Below are 16,124 nucleotides of genomic sequence, written 5' to 3'. Positions count from 1 at the left end.
GTAAGCGATTGCATTTTAATTAAACACTAACTCCCCTTATAATGATCTGTTTTTGACGCCTTTCGATCCTCTGGCTCAGGTGCAGAGCTTACGTACGTGGAATGGATGGCGGCGTATTGCGGTGGCTGTGCTGGACGTAACTAGACTAGACCACGGACTGGCACCAGGCTCAGAGAACTTTTTGCTGAATATACCCGCAATTAAAATATTAATAACGAAAACAGACTGACCTGATGGTTAATTAATAAATTCGCCAACGAAATGTGCTCCAAGTTGTTAGTTAGATCATCGAGTATATTGCTGTCGGGCGGATTTGCTCAAACTTGGCCAAAGTGCCTTAGGCTGCGTGATCCGATTCAGCTGGGGGAAAAATCACACGTCGCGAACTGGGAAGACCCGAGACACTTGAAACTTATTACCGCCATCATCAACACGGAGCTTATTGTGCGGCACGACATTTTCAATAATAAATTGATGACTTTTATTGAGCTAATTGCCTGTTCTATTACCAGAGAGGTTGCAAAGCGATTGTGATCGTATTGACCATTGAAGGCAACAGCTAATGTGAGGATGGGTGAGGTGCGTATTACAGGTGAATTATGGTTTGCCAAGTGGCAATAATGGGGGGCGATCTGATCATAATGGGGCAATGATTAACGGTCATCGTTTAACACGGTTAACCACACCACCGTGCGGGAGAAGGACTTGTGAATGAGCGATACTTCATTATAACCTATTATAGGTAGTGCAGCCTTAGTGCGCATTGTGAGGAAGCAAAGGGTGCCGGTAATCGTGGTCAGCATTTCCGAATTTGTTGGATTATGGCAGCAGATCTTGATCTCCTTTAGGGGAATCAATGTTCTCTGACAAATCGCAAAGTAAGGAGACTGCTACTACTTTTCAAACATCTTGAAGTTCATATTCAAGAATGGTTTTAGAATGGTTTTAGAATGGTTCCTGGAAGCTAATGTGGATTCCGAGATTCCAGTGTGAATTCTGAGATTTCAGAATCCCAAGTAACACAACATGTCTCATATAAATCACAATGACTTCAATATGACTAATGAGAAAGTTCTGTTTCATAGCGAAAAAACTGGAATTCATACTTATATATGACTGGAAAAGCGCAGAAGGTGGAGCTTGTGCAACATATTTTTGTTGTCAAAATTATGTATCATATGGGTTTAGGTATACATAATTATGTATTATACTTTGTCCAACAAACCATTAACGCAACAAAATACAGAGAACATTTGGTAGTGGAAATGCATTGGATGGTCGACAATGAAAAATGTAAAAGTGCAAACATTGACAAGCCTTCATTTTTGATTGCATAACTGTTATTGATTGATAACTGTTATTTAACACTAAATTAATATGCGAATCAAAAATTATGGTGAAATATGCACTTTTGCTTCGAAAAAAATCAATTCGCCTTTATAAATCGTTCAATATACATTTTTCGACATCAAGCCAAGTAAATATTTCCAAAAAGGAATCATCACATTTTGCAAATTAGTTCATTATTTTGTTTTCTATTAGAACACTGGACTTTTACTGAACTATTATTACTTTTTTCAATGCTTCAGAACAAAAATCTCATTGTTATGATAAATATTCAAAATTAAATTCAAAAATTAAAGATGCTCCTCTTAGGCACACTGCATGACGAGTGTTTTGGTAAAAGACAAAAATTTCATTGCCAATCATTTTCCATTGTGTCATTCAAGGCAGTGAAAAGTTTTCAGGGACAACTAGTGTGATCATTAATTTACAGTGTGATATAGGTTTGATAAATCACTTGACTATGACAGCATAAATGGAAGTTGTAGCATGTAAGTTGCTTCTCAAATCTCACGAACCGTTGTTGATTTGTACCCGAACTAAAATAGTCTAATCAGGTTATTACCAAAAACTATTCCGGCAAACTTTATGTTACAATTTTGTTGACGGAAAACTCCTATACCAAATGACTATGTAGTGTTTTCTAAGTATTTATATTTTTTTCCTACAATTTTTCACAAAAACACGTAAGCCCTGTGTTCGGACCACAGTTCGAAACTAAAATTTTCACAGCAGCGTTTAAATTGTTCAACAGCTTGAAACTAAATATATTTGATTATTATACTTAAATTTAAGGATATTTCAATGGCACTTACATTATATAGTTTCTCGATTCAGTTCAAGTTGCTTTGTTGCTGTAGGAGCCCTTTTTGAATTCTCGCTTCGATCTAGAAAATATCTTCTTCATACAATTCCTTTGATATTTAGTTAATTCTACTTACATAAATTCAATATTCTGACACTTTTCAATTAAACTATCTACACTTTTATCGTTTCAAATACTATACATTATTCTTTTTACGTTTGTTTACATTCATACTTTCCTTCATTCCACTTTTCCTGACAACGTTCATTGTGACTGGTAGTTTGTTACCATTTGGGCTACCACTGCATATATACTCGCTTAGGGTGGTGCGTACACCCTGCATGAACACAATTGTAAGCGAGTTAAGTAATTCCATTGAACCTTTTTCGTACTAAACAGTGGCAAACAACCACACACTCTATTCATTCATATAAATTGATAAATCGGCATTCAGAGCATACCTTAAAAATAATAATTAACTCAAAACATTTGCTTTAAAGTATTCAGTGAACACCATATGACGAATTTCTTAGCCGGCAGTGTATCATCCATGCTATCAAAAGTATTAAATGTCACTTTTGTTGCATTTGTTTTATAGACAACTAGAAAAACTTATATTTGACTGAAAATAAACATAATTTGTTTATTTAGAACATGTTTGAAAAAAGTATATATTATGACATACATGTAACATGAATATGACATATTGAGACTGTTTATTTGTCGTACATGTCTAAAACAACCGAAATAAGACATAAAACCAAACACATGTTTTGATAAACATAAGAAGACAAATATAGAACATAATATGATTGAAACATAGTAAACATAATTAGAACATTTTCAGCAAAATGGTAGATTTGTATTGCAAAACAAATTATATGCCTTAGTAGAACATCTCCATTCAAGTTCAATATTGAAAGGTTTAACAAAACAAAATAGCGACTTACGTGAGACATGACATGTTTCAAAAACTTTCTAGCAATCATTGTAGGACAAACTGTGTATTTTTAAATTTGGATTTATGTTTTCGGTGTTACTTGGGATGGGACTTCAGGATAAATCATGGGATTCCAGTGTGGCTCATGGGATTGCAGTGCAGATCATGAGATTCCAGTATGGGTCCTGGTATTCCAGTGAGGATTTTTTTATTCCACTGTGGACCCTGAGATTGTGGGGTGGATCGCAGAGTTTCAGTGTCGATCCAGTGTGGATTCTAGAATTCAAGAGAGATTCCTGGGATTCTACCCCATTACCCCGAAATCCAATTTCCCGAATTCCATCTCCCCGAATTCCATTACCCCGAATGTACCATTACCCCGAATTCCATCACCCCGAATGCTATTTCACCGAATTTACAATTATGTTGACATGATGACATTGATTACATTTTCCAATGATGTTGGAATTCGGGGTTATGGGCCGTTCGGGGATTCGGATTTCGGGGCATTCTGGTTAATGGCATTCGGGGTAATGGTATTCGGGGTAATGGGGTAGAATCGGTTCCTGCATCTCCAATGTGGATCCTGGTATTTCGATGTGCATGCTTTGATTCCAGTATGGATCTTAGGAAAACAGTGTGGATTATATAATTTCAGTGTGGATCCTTTGATTCCAGTGTGCGTCTTGGGATTGTAGTGTAAATCGTACGATTTCAGTGTCAATCCTAGGATTGTAATGTAGGTCGCCGAATTTCAGAGTGTAACTTGGGATTCAAATGTGGATTTTAGGATTCTAGTGTGAATCCTGAAACTCCAGTGTAGATCCTGGAACTCCATTGTCGATCGCGGTATTTCAGTGTGGATTCTTTGATTACAATGTGGATCATGGGATTGTAGTAAGGATCGTAGAATTTCAGTAAAAAGCATGGTATCCACACTTCAGATCGCAGGATTTTAATGTGAATCTTGGAATACCAGAGCTCAAGAGTTCTGTTTGATCTTTCGACCTTGACGCTTGCTCCTACGGGGGCGAGCGACGAAGGCAGGATCAAACATGTCGCGCGTCGGTCTAGTAAGTGAAAAAGTGGCATGATCGGTTAGTTCTTTTTGATCCTTTGACCTTGACGCTTGCTGCTGGGCAGTGCGTCAAGAAAGCCAAGTTTTTTTTTTCCTTTTCGGGTCGCGCGCCTATTTTTTTTTTCTGAGTGCTTTTATATAGCCGAGCAAACGAGTGAGGCTGAGAGTGGATTGTGGCTGCACAGTGAAGGATAAAGGATCAATTGGTGAGCTCGTTTCATACTACTATTTCTAATCTATAAAATATGTATGACTGCACATTTAATCGTTACAATTGTGGGACGTAAATATGAATTTTCAGCAAACTATGAATTGTTCGTCACTGTGAGTGTCGACACAAACTCTGATTCATGAATTATTTATGTTTCACATTTTTTTTATTTTCAGAACACCCCTTTTTACCTTTATTTTTGTAATTAAAAAAAACTTTGAATGGTTCGACACTACAAGTGTAGACTTGCGAAAAGTTCACTTTATTAAACAAACTTTGGATGGTTCGCCACTGTAAGTGTCGGCATAAGAATAAGAGTGTTCTATGATGTTCCAACCAATCAAGTTTTTTGTTTCTTTTCAAATAAGTAAAATATAATAACACATGCTTTCGTCCTGACAGCTGTAGGAATGTTACATTTAGGTATTTGTTCAACAAACTTTGAATGGTTCGTCACCTCAAGTGTCGGCATAATTTTCCACCTCATAGAAATTGTTCATATCAAATGAAAATATTATATTTACAAATAAGCATGTATATATCTCACAAATCATTATTTATCATGGTCTAATCGCTTATCAAAGTGAATCCTGTGACCCAACGATCCTTCCCATTAACAAACATCCCTCCCAGTAACCTTTGTGGAGATGCAGAGGCAAACACGGTCTCCAAATAGCAAAGGTTACACACTAACATTCCTTCCCCAAACCCCATCTGACTGCAAGGACGTGGCCGGCGCCGTTATTGACCCTGTATAAATAGAGGCACTGAATTATGCACATTGAAGAAGATTATGGCCAATCCCAGCCAAACTTCTAGTTGATTCTTTGTGCATTTTCACTGACTTCAGTCAATCACGGAATAGCAACCATTGATATGTGTAGTCAGTCTAAGCTAAGCTAAGCTAATAACACGAAAAAGCATGTTACTGCAGCTACTTTAGCAATTTTTCCCGCTCAAATAACGGCTATCACGGTGCCCCGACAGACCGTTATTATGTAAAAAAATTGTCCATCAAATCTGAATACAGGGTTTGATTCCTGAGGTCATTCTGCGTCTCTGGGCCAATTTTTATAAAAATCCCTAGGCGGAATCTCAAAAAATCCTGATTAACTTCTGATTTGACTTAAAATTTCAATATAATTTATATACAAATTACACAATAGCGCCGGGAAAACCTAAAATATATCGCTCAAAAAGACGGCAAAACTGTACTTAACTAGTATATAATTGTTATAGATGTTATATTTATAAATATTTTTAACTATCTTAACTAACCAGAGTTGTTTGAGTATTTTTATATGCCCGTAACGCGGGTAGATCACCTTTTCGAGGTGCGTTACGGGGTAAGATCTACCGTATTGTACTCTTGTTGTACTCTGTTCTTGTGAATACTTATAAGTTAGGGTCGGAAGAGTATAAGAGAGTAACAAGGCACTAAGACCCACCTATTTGTCCTAGATAATGAGGAAGTTGAAGTGAAAAAATGGCTCAATCAACATCTGAGGTTGGTTTCAACTCATGAGACAATTTCTTTCGGAGTTCAAGAGTTTATCTTTCGATATCTAGGAGGGAAACGATTCCGAATCAGAGGAGTAGCAGGCCTCTTAACTTCTAAAATAAGCTTTTTGTTTCAAGAAATCTAAATGTTTCATGGGATGAAACCTGTTCACAGTTTCAAAAACGACTTTGAACCTTATAAGTAGAAGCAACAATTTGATACGCTAGAGTACCGATGCATGGTCAAAATCAGTATCATTCAACCAGCTTAGTGGCCAAACCTGATTAAGGGGCGCGCTTTTGAGAGTTCAATGGTGACAAACTGTTTTCTCCAAAAGGTATAAATAGCGGTATCTTTTTCTAAAGAGTCTCTATGTAAAATGGTAAAGAATGATATTTGTATAAAAAACGACTACTTCATTATTTCTCAATAGTAATGGAGTAGAACGACATGCACTAAACAAAGGACACGGGTATACCACAAAAGATCAAAGAAAACTGGTCGCAGTGGTTCATCCCGAACAGAAACAGAAAAAAAAATATTTTTATATGGCTTAAACCAGTAAGTTTAGTTCAATCGAATGAAATCTAAAAAAACTAAATTTCAATATAATGTTGATGTTATTTTCGATAAAACTAAAACATTCAATGGTTAATATTATTTATTCAAAGCCTATTTTTCGACTTTCACACTAAGTGACCAGCCCACTGAAGTCTGCCGTATTTATTTTACTTTATAATATTAGCTTCTTTATACATAGTATACATCTTGATGTATACGTCTAGTTTTCCACCGAGTATTGTCCTCAGTACTTAACGTTACAATTAACAATCAATTAATTAGTCACAACAGGGTTTTGACTACTCGTAGAGCATCATTCACACGTGTCAAATGTGTTCCAAGATTAACATAGTTTTCAACAACTTCACACAAATCCCCAATAAGTACTACCGTAATCCGGGGTAACATTGATCATTTTTCTGAATGTTTCTTCAATATTTCGTTTGAAAATGCAAATGTTGCAGGTTTTATATTTTTAAAACAAGTACTGCCACCCATAGCTCGAGGCTATATACTGTATTTTGTTTATTGAAAGATTTAAGTATATTGAAAAAAATGTTTTAGGCGATTTTTTGATTTAGTTGATATGGGGTAACATTGATCACCTATATAAACAACATTCGGTAATAGTGAAAATGTCGTTACTTACTTAAATCATGGCCCCTGAAGCCGAATATGAAGACCAAACGCTTACAAGTCATTTACTTTTTGAGTTATTTTAAAATTAAAAACACCTCGAACCACGGAATACGCCTAAAGGTAGGCAATTTCCTTAGGGAATTTTACATTCCTAACAGTAATTCAGTAATGTTGCCTAATTGAGCATACTTATAAAAGTTTTGACAACGGAATCGTTTTCGGCGATGCCATTTTTAGTAAGAACCACATTTTGCTTGCTTATATCGTTTGCAGAACTTATGTGAGACATGAATCTTCGGTAGTGTCATCTTTAACAATTAAAATTATTATTTCGAAAAGTTGACAAATTCACGCATAAGGTAAACACAATTTTCACAAGAATATCAACTTTTATTAGCTTATGAATATAAGAAAGAGAAGCACCATTCATGATTTGAAAATGTTTCATCAATAAATGATAATACGAACTTTTGATGAGGTGAGTCATTCCGATCAATGTTACCCCACTGATCAATGATACCCCGGATTACGGTACCAACGTTTCAACATCACTGGGGGTCCTAGTTCTTGTCTTACTTTGCTTGTTACCATGTAATTTGTTTTTATAGAATTCATTGTCATCTGTTTATTGGTTTCAAGTTCGCGTTCGACTCAGTGACGCAGATTTATCTGTCGCAGGAAATATTTTAGCATTAATTGGGAAAGCTGATTAAGCTGATATATACAATCAAGTGTATAGATTGCATACGAGGTGAAAACTTCGTTTGTGATATTACATGAATTTCTGGGGGACGGACCTGGTGTAGTGGTTAGAACACTCGCCTCTCACGCCGAGGACCTGGGATCGAATCCCATCCCCGACATAGTCACTTATGACGTAAAAAGTTATAGTGACGACTTCCTTCGGAAGGGAAGTAAAGCCGTTGGTCCCGAGATGAACTAGCCCAGGGCTAAAAATCTCGTTAATAAAGTCGAATCAATCAATCATTACATGAATTTAAAAAAATGCATTTGGAAATTTACTTGTCACCATTACATTCTGATGTAACTTTTGCAGTTGAGCGTCATTTCACTATCTTGAAGACAAACAACTAAGATAAGCTTGTGATGCCATTTAATCTACCCAACATACATGGTTGCATGAAGAGAAAGAAGCAGGTTCAGTTGTGTTGTGGCTGAGACAAAGCTTGAAGGGGATGTAGTTAAAATTGTCGAAGAGCCTTGGACGTGTGACAATTATGTCTCCCGTGCAGTAAAAATACTTGTTCGATTATCAACTTTTACGGATTACGTAATTAGCTTGGGAACCCGTTACTTGCAACGGTAAATACATTTCTACCCTGTTGCTTAATAAAAGCTTGTCTAACTTCATCCATTCACATTTTCGTAAATAATTTCGCGATAATACACACTACTGCAATGCTTCTATCTTACGATATCGCGATGCTTTTTCGTAGAAAGTGAACTGAAAAGTATTTCGAAAAAAAAAAATCAGTTTTCAATAATACTAATAAAAAAGTACATGATAGCAGGGCTAGAGAGTGAGAGTCCAAGTGATGTTGAAACTCGGTTAGAACTAGGCATCGAAATTGATGTAGACTTTGTAAATCTTAGAATACTTCCGACATGATTTTGACTACTCGGGGAACATCATTGTCACATGTCGGAAGTATTCTAAGATTTACAAAGTGACGTACAAAGAAGCAAATAATACTAAGAAAAAATACGGCAGACTTCAGTGGGTTGGTCACTTAGTGTGAAAGTCGAAAAACAAGCCATAAATAAATAATATTAACCATTGAAAGCTTTACTTTTTTCGAACGGAGCATCACCAGTAAATTGAAATTTAGTTTTTTAGATTTTATTCCATTGAACTAAGCTTACTGGTTTAAGCCATATAAAAACATACTCAAACCACTCTGGTTAAGTAAGTTAGTTAAAAATATTTATAAATATGACATCTATAACAATTTATACTAGTTAAGAACAGTTTGGCCGCCTTTTTAGGCGATTTTTTAGGTTTTCCCGGCGCTAATGTGTAATTTGTATTTAAATTATATTGAAATTTTAAGTCAAAAACTTCAAATCAGGATTTCTCGAGATTCCGCCTAGGGATTTTTTTTAAATTGGCCCAGAGGTGCAGAATGACCTCTGGAATCGAGCCCTGTACTCAGATTTGATGGACAATTTTTTACATAATAACGGTCTTTCGGGGCACCGTGGGCTATATCATATTTCAACTTTAATTTAAAAATTGGATCCATAAATGAACGTTGACACTTGAGATCATGTTTGACGTTCGCTTAGTCGACAAAAACACCACAGGGATTTTAGTTTTAACACTGGGGTTGTTCCTATCTGACATTTCGGAGTGGCACGGAAAACAAAATACACCCGAAATTTGAGTTTAAGCCAAGGGGAGTCTATTGAAAACATAAAAAAAAGTTTTTTGGGCTTAGACAAACGAAAAACATTATAAAATTGAGTAAACGAGTGTTGATGTCCTAAACTTAAGCATTTGGCACTAATATTGGGACAGGGCTTTAGGACCCTATTGTAGATACCTGGATGAAATAAAAGTTCGTTTGCTGTCCATAATAAGGAACAATGTGTGTTCATAATTAGGACCATTGATGTATATGGCGTCCATAATTAGGAACATGCATGCGTCAGACAAACATATGATTTTTTTAAATAATTGATAATTGATGGACGTTTTATTTTAATCTATACGTTTATTTAGATATTAGACAAATGCAACGGTAAGACAAACAATCCTTCAAATTCTTCTGTTGAGGATTCTTGCACAAATTCTTCCCGAATTACCTCTACGATCTGGGAGTATCCTGGATTTTTCAAGAAAACTCTGTTATTCTTTCGAGAATCTCTCTAGGATACTTTCGGAAATTCTTCTGAAATACCCCCAGATTTCTTTCTGTTATCCTGCTGGAGGGCTTCAAAACATCTTTCGAAGATTCTTCTAGAAATTTTACTGGAATTTTTCAAGAAATTCTGCTGGGATTCTTCCGTAAAACCTGCAGAGATTCATCCGGAAATACAACAGGAATTCTGCTAGAATGATTAGCATTCAAGAATTCTACCAGAAGTTTTCGTAAGATTCAATTGTAAATCGTTCTAGTATTTTTCCACAAATAACACTGAGATTCTTAAGGAAAAATATCCAGGATTCTTAAAAATATCCTTCCGAAAATTCTTCTGGATATTGCTTTGGAATTAAAGGAGGATTTCCGGAAGAATCCCAGATCAAATTTACAGAAGAATCACAGAGAAATCACTAAAATATTATCAGGGAGATTTCTAAATGAATTATTTTAAGGATTCTCGTAAATATTTGAAACAATCTCAGGAGAATTCCGAATGGATTTTGAATGTTTTTTCTCAGTGATATCAAAAAAAAAAAAAATCCCAGAAGTTATTTCGCAAGAATCCCTGAAGATTCAAAGAAAAATCACAGACATCCAGAAGATTTCATGAATATTTTCCAGAATAATTCCGATGTCCAGAAAAACTCCAGAAAGATTTACGGAATAATTTCAAATGGAATTTCTAGAACCATTTAAAAGTAACTTTCAAAAGATGCTCAGAAAATGAAATCAGTAATCAAAGAATCTCATAGGTATTTTTTTAAAGTCCGTGTGGCTGTCCGGTAGTTTTCTTGAAGCATTTCCATTTGAACTCAAGAGGAATTTTCAGAAGATTCCGCCAAGGATTTAAGAAAATTTTCAAGGAAAATCACTGATAAATTACGAAAAAAATCAATAACACTTCCTTATAAATTTCCAGAAGAAGCACTTTTTTCCCCAAAGAATCTTAGGAAAAAAATTCTAAAGAATCACGAAGGATTTTTCGGAAAAATTATGGATATACAAAATTATCTCAGGCAGAAACAATAAATAAAAAAAAATCAATAACAAAAAATGTGTAAGAATATAAGAAGGCTTTTTTTAAAGAGTATATGGAGGATTTGCAAACAATTTCAGACGAATTTTGATTTGTATTAATAAAGATTAAAAAAAAACCTCGATTTAAAAAAAACCGACATCTTAACAGGATTTTTGTAAGTATTCCACAGGGATTTCTGGGAGAATTCCATTGGGATTTTCAAAAGAATCCCAAGAATTTGCACGGAAGAAAGTGAAGTAAAATAATACATTTTTTTATTATAGTCTCAGGCGTCTTTCCGAGAGTATTCCAGAATAATAGGTATGATCTAAGACATTTTTCTAAAAGAATCTCAGAGGAATTTTCGAAGAAGTTTCAAAGAGTTTTACGGAAAAAATACTGAAGGATTACAAGGAAAATATCAGAAATTAAATAATAATTTCGGTTGGATTTCCAGAAGAAATCCCGAGAAATTTTGTGAGAATCTCCGAACCCAGATAAAACACCAGATAAAAGCAATCATTAAATCATTTTCGGCAGAATTCCAGAATTTCACAGAAGAACCTTGAAAGGATTTCCATAATAACCCAAGATGGGTTTCCGGGATAATCCTACAGGAAGTCCCAAGGAGGTTATTGGAAGAATCAGAGCGATGAAAGAAATAACCAGGGGAACATGGTCCAATTCGGACCTAGTAACAGTTTTTTGGCCATATATTTTGAGCACGATGGACGATATGAAATGTTTTATGTTTTCATGAAAGCCTGAATTAGAGCGTGCACTTTTCTCTCAGATAATTTTGTGATATCTCCTACCAAGACATGACTAGACATGTTTGCACAAAATTCTCCAAAAGGTCCGAATTGGACCAACCCTGTTCCAATTCGGACCCCCCATGTTCTAATTCGGACCACCCTAAATTTTATCGTTTTTTGCTATGGTATATATAAAATATAACTCAGATATGTTTGGTATCAAAGTTTGTTGAACTTCTTCTATAAGCGCAAGCAGAAAAAAATAATCTCAATACGTGAAAAATTTCAATTTAGATCGAGACAGGACTAGCTCAAGCAGAATGTGAATTTCGTAAAAAAAAAAACATGGGTGAAATCCGAAACTGGTTGAGTACAGTGAACTTTTCCTAACTTGATTTTGAACTGACCATCGTGTATGGCAATGTTGCTGAACAACGATCGAAAACGCAAGGCACGATGAATTTTCGTAAGGCATCAAAACAGAATCTGCGAAAAAACACAAACAACCGTTCGGGCGCTTCATTCGTTCGTGTTTCATTTTCGGATCCCTGTTTCTCCCGACGCTATCATCGGGTGATTTTCAATCGCTCGATAACGTGAACGGTACGATCCACGCTGCCTGCTCTTCGCGAAGAACAGGAAAATATTCATTTCGGTCATCTTCATGCGGGCTTGCAACCATCACGCTAAACTTGCTCCGCTCAAAAATGAGTGCCGAGCGCACAAAATTGGCCTCTTTGTGTGCAGCACAGATTCTGTGCAAAGGGGCTGTACACAGTTTTGTGCAAACGGTGGTAAACAAAACTGAATGATTGAATTGCGCACAGAGGAGGAACGCTTGGAATGCGGAATTCGTTTCCATTTTTGTTTTGCTTCTAAAAACATAAGAAAACCTTCCAATTTTAAAGATTTTCAGAGATTTTTTCATTTGAATAGCCGAAGCGGATTTTTTCAGAAAACTCCCCATCTTACCGACGGTGTAGTTTTAACACATACGCTGCGCTTAGCGTGGAGTGTATGCTTGACTTTACGAGAAGAAGCAACCTTGCAATGAATCACGAGAATGAACAGCGCGTGGATAAATGAATCCTACGAGTTGAAAGGCTTCGCGAACCACATAGTTGCCGTCCATAAATTACGTAAGGAATTATGGGGGGTGGGGGGTGGGGTGGCTTTGAGATTTCTTACGCGCCATACAATTTATTTATTATTTTCATATAAAAAGTCTTACCATGGGGGGAGGAGGGGTATAAATGGACCGCCCTTATCGGTGTGTTCATTTTGCTTCTTCGGCGTTGCATCCGTTCGCTTTTTGCGATGCTCTTCGTGACGCAAAAATGAAAAATGAATTTTGGCGAATGTTGGATCGCGAAGATGCGTCGATCATTGTTCACGAAGAAGATCCATCGCAACCCTGGTATACGGTAGATATCGGGATAAAGAAAATATGATTTTAAAATTTTGGAGCTTTTTGTTATTTTGCCAAAGTATATTGGAAAAAGCCATTTTTTGCTTAAAATATAGTAAAATTTCAACATATTGAAACATGGCATGAAAATATCGAGTTAAAAATGTGAACTTGTTCAGGAAACTGAAAGATAAAGCATCGAGTCTCGGGACATCAAGTTGGAGAAGTATCGACATTCATTTTAGGGTCAAAATACGCTATATTGAAGTGATTATAAAATAAAGCCAAAGTTCAAATTGATGGTCAGGAAACATTATATCGGGTAAGGGAAAGTTAATTGTATTGTTCTCAGCGCCCGTAAACATTTTTTTTGTGCCAAATAAAACTTGGAATGCTTTATCCAAAATAGGCTGTGATATTAATGTAGATGCTTTTCAAATAACTGGTTTATTGATTTTTTTTTTGCGGTTTAACGTATTTCTTTGATTTTTTCAAACAGAAAAAAGCCACCATCCATTAATATTACAACTTCCTTGATTTTCTGGCAATTTCAGAAGACTTTCACGGGGTGGAACTTATGAAATAGACCGACTGCTCGTTGAAAATCAAGATATCCGTATTGAACCATGCCAAAAGGTCCGGATTAGACGAACACACATTTTGAGATGTTCAAACTAGTTGAGCACAAACATTGCATAGGCATATCAAAACCATATGGTCAAATGAAAACTTGGGCTTAGGGGATTCGATTAGAAAATAACACATAATGATTGGAGAATTATTGTCAGTTATAGAAGCTTGGAAATAATGCTAACCGATACACACTTAGATCAACTCACCGAATTCGGTAATCCATTTACAGAAATCTCAACAGCTGAACGGTCGGTAATCCGTTCGGTAAACGAATAAATTACGGACCTTTCGATAATTCGCATTTTCGATCTCAGTTGTCAAAACAACCGATTGATCGGTAATTGTTTACCGAAGAACTGTAAACACGGTGCACCGATTTTTGTTCCTCGGAACCCATTTTTCAGATAAAAAAGAACAACGTTGGCAATTTTAGTTAATGGCCTTTTTATTAATAAGTTATTGCTTTTTATAAATATTGAGAAATATGTTCCCGGATCCAGCATACTTAATATTTTGATGAGTCAACAGATGTGAGAAATGACGTCGGGTATGATGTCACATTTTCAGTTTCCTGGATGCGCCGGGAACAATGAGAGAGCAGCGGAGGCTGATGGCTGGACTGCAAATAATTATGTTAGAGATAGATAAAAAAATCAGTTCATATTACTCACCTTAATCATAACGAAGTGTCCCTAAAATCTATCGGATGCTGAGAATAATAATCAACGATACACCACAGAAAATTGTTGCAACGGGGAAACAAAAATACACAATATGAATTCATGCTGCGCAGCATGTCATTCAGCTAAATTACAGAATTCGGTAACCTTATAGTCCGTTTACCGAAACATCAGTAAAATGTTTTACAGTTTTCGGTAGCACTAACGATTCACAGATCTTTCGGTAATTTTTTTGACAGGTATTCAACAGTTCACCGTAGTTCGATAATTTTGTTTTTGGCGCGCTGTCAAAACTGCTTGATTACCGATACATCGGTAATATCATGAATTACGGATTCGTTTCGGTGATTTCATTTACCGAACTCGCATACTCTGTTTAAGTGTGTAGCACACTAGAGTACTTCAAAACAACAAACTAATATAAAAATCAAACGAATTAACTGAAATGCGTCAAACGTATTGTGTTAGATCCTAGCCAGACGGTGGGCAGAAAAACGATACACACGATCTTTACAGTAACGCCAGTATTGAGAAATGATTGATGGTCTGAATAAGAACAGGGTCCGAATTGGACCAGCTTCCCCTACATATAATAATTTCAGATGGATTTCTGAAAGAATCTCAGTGGATTTTCAAGAAATCCTCTAGCACCACATCTAATATATACTAATATATACAACTCAATACATAATTATAAATTGCGTTAAGCTGAGTGATTTGTACGCCATCCAGTTTGGGGGCGGATTGACGGTTACGAAGTGGATTAAAAACAATTATGGGAGAGCGTGTGGAAAATATATATGAACTGCGCAGAATACATCAGACCGATTTACCATTGCTGCGCACTTTTAAAAGCATTTTATTTTTATTAAAAATATTGTTTGCAATATTTTTTCACGCAACGTTTGATAATAGTAGAACGACTATGATCATCAGTTGATTTTCCCCTACAGATTTGTTTTCGATCACTGTTGTTATTTCTTTCTTCTTCAATTGTTATTTCTTTCCGTGCACACGCTCTGGCCATGGTGCAACAACCGCGCTACATTCAATGAATTCTATGCGACAAAAATTGTCGGCGCTATCCGTCAAATTCACTTACCAAAGCCATTTTGGTGGATTTATCATTACAGCTGCTGGGTTGTACCTATCTGACATTTCAAAAAAAAAAAGATTTTTGGACCTAAGGTCTCAAAAACTGTAAAAAAAGTTTTTTGGACCTAAACCAACGAAAAATATTTAAAAGTTGAGTAAACATGTGGTATTGGCCTAAACTTAAGCGTTTGGCACTAACATTGGAAAATGACTTTAGGAGCCTATTTAGTAAACATAAAGCAAACTATTGTCGAATTCGATTTTGAACCTAGGCTGGAACTAGCGAAACCCGTTCTAAATCACAGTTTCAACTCCAATCCGATTCAGGTTCGACTAGTGATCCTTTATAACTATCATCTGTTGATGTGATCGCTGCTTTTAGTCGTCGCGCTTTGTTTGTTTCTTTTTTTTTTTTTTTTATTAACGACATTTTTTCTGAGTTGGTGCATTCATGTCGCATGAAAAAAACTTATCAACTATTTTCTGTATACAATTTTATCTCATTACTTGTGATTAGATAATAGCTCTGCAATCCGTTTGTCTTGTCTTATTGATCATTTTTTACATTTCA

The sequence above is a fragment of the Aedes aegypti genome, chromosome 1, assembly GCF_002204515.2.
Source record: "Aedes aegypti strain LVP_AGWG chromosome 1, AaegL5.0 Primary Assembly, whole genome shotgun sequence".
NCBI classification, from domain to species: Eukaryota; Metazoa; Arthropoda; class Insecta; order Diptera; family Culicidae; genus Aedes; species Aedes aegypti.
This window is presented reverse-complemented; position numbering follows the sequence as displayed.